Below are 5,067 nucleotides of genomic sequence, written 5' to 3'. Positions count from 1 at the left end.
AAGGGATCGATCTATGAAAAATCGTTCGAGACGAGAATTTTCAATTATAATAGACCGGTCGAACGAGGCGAGTCCCTCCTCCTCCTCATCGCCCCCCCTCCCTCGAAGGGGAATCCGCCAAATATTCTCCATCTGCCACCGATAGGTCAATAAAATCGATATTGGAGCGACGTAGCTAATGGTAGGTATCGCGTAACGTTGCTGATATCGTTATTACGCCGAGATCGCCACTCTGGGCGTGGACGAGGGCAGTTTGAACGATGCGGCTTCGCGCTAGTCGACCGGCCCCGCCGAAAACACGCCTCCCCCGCACGAGGGGGGCCCCTCGTAACGATTTTCCGCCCGGCTTTTCGCCTCGCTACCTCGCCGTTTCGAATATTGTCGCTCGAAGCGCGACCGCTTTCGAATAATCGGGGAGGGAGGGAAAAGTAAGAATTTCGGAATTTCTTTCCCCCCCACCCGCGAAAAGGATTCGATCGAGAGGAGGGCAGAAGACGCGAGCGAGCCAAAAGGGAAGAGGAATAATTTTCAATTTATTCGAGCGAGAGATTAGAGCGCAGCGTCACGCGAACCATCGTTTCCTCAAAACCTGTAAACGATCGTCGTCCCTACCCGTTAATTTCCGCCGGATAAAATTGCATGCCTAAAGCGAGCGATCCTGCCCGCCCACGGTTCTTTTTTATTTTTTTTTTTATCGCGTTAACGTGGCTCGATGTTGTTCGTTATCGCGCTGCCATTTCGCCGTTTACCCTTCCCCGTGGACGCGATCTCAAGGGTGGAAACGCCGTTACGTCCGTTCTGGGAAACGTCTAAATCTCGCCACGATCCTGAACCCGCCGAGGCGAAGGGCGTGTCAGTCACGCGACTGACCGATGTGTTCGTCGTTACCACCGGATAAATTAACCCTCATCCTCCCCCGTCTCCACCCTCTAATTTTCATATCGAAATTGCGCGCGTTCGAATGCGAAAATATCCCGATCCGCCTTTCAATGGAATATCGGGATAGATAGTATTTTCTTCGAAATTAATTTTACAAGAGAGGTAAGAAGAAATTACCGATAAAAGTTTTAAAAGTTTACCTAATTTTGGAACGTCGTTAGAAACGGGGACGACGTTTATTCCCCGNTTCGAAAATTGGGGCCAGGACCTATTTTTTTTTTTTTTTTAATCCGTATACGCGCAGGGTTGAACGAGAGTTTGAAAATAAAAGGAGGAAAAAAAAAAAAAAAAATAACTGCTTGCTGTGTCGCGCGGCAGGATCGAATTTACGATCCAATCAGTTTACCGAAAAATCAATTTCGCGGGAAATACGTGTCGATACATTCAACGATTTGCCTCGATTTGGCAAATTCTAATTACGGCGTACACGTACGCGCGCGCGTACGCTCGCGCGCATTCACAAAGCGGGATAATATGTTCGCAGGGAACAAAATCGTTCATGAGAACACTCTATGAATTCGCGAATACTCGGTTGGCTTTGTTCATCTTTCGCACGCTATTTCTCCTGATAATTGAGTGTTGTTTAGCACGCCGCACAATGGAGCATCGTTTGTGTTGAATTCGCCCCCCCCTCGTATTAAAGGGAAGGGTTTTCCGCGGAAAAATATCGATTCGAATTCCCTCCCCCTCCGCCGAAATTTCCAACAAATCTCATCAAAATAACTATCTCCGAACTTTGAACGAACTTGAGTCTTAGCGCTAGGATCTCGAATGGTTGCAAATGTTTCTAGGAACACGATTTCATCGGGTTAATGCAATTAGCCGTTTAGAAGAGCGATACTCGCGTATTTTGCGAGCGTTTCCGCTCGAAACGACTTGTATTTCACGGGAATATATTAGCAATTTGCTCGAGCAAAATCGTCATTCGCGCGAATCTTTTTTTTTTTTTTTCATAATTTTTCTCGATAATCAAAAATTCCGAGCAAAATTAAACGGATAAAAGAGGTAGCTTATTAACCAAGTTCTTTTTTTTCTTTTTTCTCTTACATTGTTAGCTATAAGGATGTTCGTATAATATACTTGACAGTCGAGATAAACGCAAAAAATGTCCATTTATTTATCGAGTTACGTTAAATTTAACAGAAGTTCGGCTTCGTCCAAGTTTAATCGTTTACAAAATTGAATAATTCGTCCGAACTTACGTTTTCTTCCCATCAACTTTAACATTTATTTCGACCTCCACGACTCTTCAAATACGTCATGAATACGTTAACATCCTGTTACACGAAGAAAGGTTGAAAGGGTACAAGTTTGCAATACTAGTCGCGCGATTACCCCATCGTTTATGCTTTCACGAGACGTCTCGTACCCATTCGTGCTATCGCGAATTTCAAACGCGTGCCGTTTAATACTTGTCGCGTCACGTAATCGAGCGATTATCGCCCATTGGATCACTTTATATACATCTTACTTCTCGCAAGGCGCGAATTCGATCGTTGAAAGATCGCGAGGGAAAAAAGAAGGGACGATTCTCCTCGTAATCCGAGACACCATCGTGGAAACGAGCGTGCGCCGTTTCTCTTCGTTAACGACGCGATAATAATTATTCCACCGGTCCTACCGGTAATTACTCTCCTACCGGAGGAAAAAAAAAAAAATCATCTGCCCTCCAAGTTTCTCAACCCTTCCAAAAACGGCATATTCATTTTTTTTTTTAATGATTTTCGATAAATTCGTTGGACCAGACCCGAAATAACGATCGAATCCTCCACCCCAATCCATTTGAAATTCATTCTCCCCCCAGGGACGATGGTGTTTCGCGTCTGGTCGAATCGACCTCGTGACATTGACGGGATTAATTATGAATTTCCGAAAGAAGCTTCCGGCTGAAACCGATTCGAAACGAACGCGATGTATACAGAGAGGGAGGGGACGTTTGATCGCGGTGCATTCGGGTGCGATCGGACCCCCCTTTCGATCGAAACTCGGTAATATTGCCGATTAAACGTCGTTGCGGAAGTGGATCGAGTTTTCGGGGGTTCCATCCGGAGGGGATGGAAAGCTAGGGATAATTTTAATCCGATTTATGATAGCTACGATATCTTTTCGATAAATTTACATTAGACGAGGGAAGGGGGGTGAGGAATTCGGTAATTAGACAGGAGGAAAGGAGAAAGGTAAGACGTGGAGGACATGTACGTGATGGTATAGAGTGGAATTAATCCGCTCTAAGAGGGAAATCAGGACTAACCAGGGATAGACGAGCTAAGGAACGCGCCCCTTCGAGTAAGATTGAGGATTCGTTCTAGGCGTACGCCATAACTGCGTTCGCTTCGCCACTTCTCCTTCCTATTAGAAGATCGTTAGAAACACACTACATCGGAAGAGTTACAACGGACGATTATTCGCGATAAAATTATCCTCTCGTCTCATCTTCTTTCCTTTCGATCGAAACTCGAGACCCGACGGGGAGGAGGGACGAGAGAAAATTAGATACAACGTAGATGGGACGAAATAAAATTATTGGCCGGTCTCTAGACTTTCATATTGGATATAGTTGATCGATATGAGCCGGCCAAAGGAAGACGAGAGGAGATCCAATCCTCGGTTAATGAATATCCCTCCGAAAAAAAGGATCCGCGAAGCGGCAGCCGATCGCAAAAAAGAAAAAGAAAAAGAAGAAAGAAAAAAAAAGAAACGAATTTTTACGAATATATATAAAACAACGCCGTAACCTCGACGCCTACTCGAGACGATACTCGAATGGACGAAACGTAGAGACATGGTCCAAGCGACGCGTGCACGTAGGTACGTAGGCGCGAGCGGAAAGAGATTCGAAAAAGTTGGCGGATCGCGCGTTCCACGACGCGACGAGCGACGAGGAATACAAAGCGTCGAAGGGGATAGCGGTTCCGGGAGAAGAGGGAAGGCGGATAGATATAGGCGAGCGGGTCCTGAATGGAAGAGAGAGGAAGATCGCGGAGAGGAGCGGGAGCGCCTGCGCCCTCGGCTATACCGAGTTTCTGCGTACGTTTCCATCAGTCGGGTGTTCAACTCCGGACCGCGAACAACCAGCGATCGGGGGGGGCCCGCGTCGCTTCGTCCGCCGCGCAACACCCTTTCGACCACCGTCGTTTCGAGAGGATCGGGAAACGCGCACGGTAAATAAAAAAGGTTGCACGGTGAAAGTTTCCGCTCTTCCACGTTTCCTCCTCTCTCTTCCCTCTACTAATTTTTCTACGGTGTCGAGTCGTTTTTGGGCAAAATTCGAGAAAGAAAATTCGAAAGCGATTGAAACTCGGTTCGAATCGAGATTCGAGAGATTTGGAATGAAATTTCGGAAAGGGCGAGGATCGACGGGGTCGTCGCTCGTCAAAGGGGGAAAGGATCGAAGGGCGTTGATCGATCACCCATTAAAGATAAACATCCCTGTACCCCGTTGATAATCGGTCGGCGGAGCTAGCACGAGGATGGCACGCCGATAATTATGAACAGGGTAGCAACTCGCGGGTGGACGTTAACGGTGGCCCGCTTCGACCGCGATTCAATTGTTAATCGGGTTTATGCGCCGTCGAAACGAAAGAATTACGCGGTTGCAATCGCCCTCCGATTAGATTCCCATCCCTCGAGTCGATAATCCATCGAAAGAGAGACAGGGAGAGCGAAATTGGCGAAATTCGGCCAAACGTTTTAAAATACGTTTCCCGATCCTCGTCACGTTTCCGTTCCCCCTCGTCTCCCTCCAAGTAGATCGCAGCGATGCGTGGTTGGAGAGGAAGGATCGTGGACGAAACGAGCCGGTGGAGCGGAGAAGCTCGTGGGTGAGAGACGATCGGGGGGAAAAAGGCGTAGCGATTGGACGATCCATCGTTCGGTAGCGCGGTCGAATCGGGAGGAGTGTCGTCCCTCCGAATTAATTTGGACGGATTTACGATCCCGCTGGTGGAGATAGCGAGCTGGTGGACGTGGATCATGAAGCATCACCTGTGCGCGCGGATGGCCGCGGCGTGGCGGTGGCAAACGAAGAACGCAGCGAGGGACCCCGTTTCGACGCGACGACGCTGAACCGAGGATCGGTTCGCGCCATTTCTCTCCATCCACAGTTTTCCTCCTCCTCCAAATTAATCC

Source organism: Apis dorsata, unplaced genomic scaffold, assembly GCF_000469605.1.
Source record: "Apis dorsata unplaced genomic scaffold, Apis dorsata 1.3 scaffold_683, whole genome shotgun sequence".
Lineage (NCBI taxonomy): Eukaryota > Metazoa > Arthropoda > Insecta > Hymenoptera > Apidae > Apis > Apis dorsata.
Note: the sequence above shows the minus strand (reverse complement) of the source record.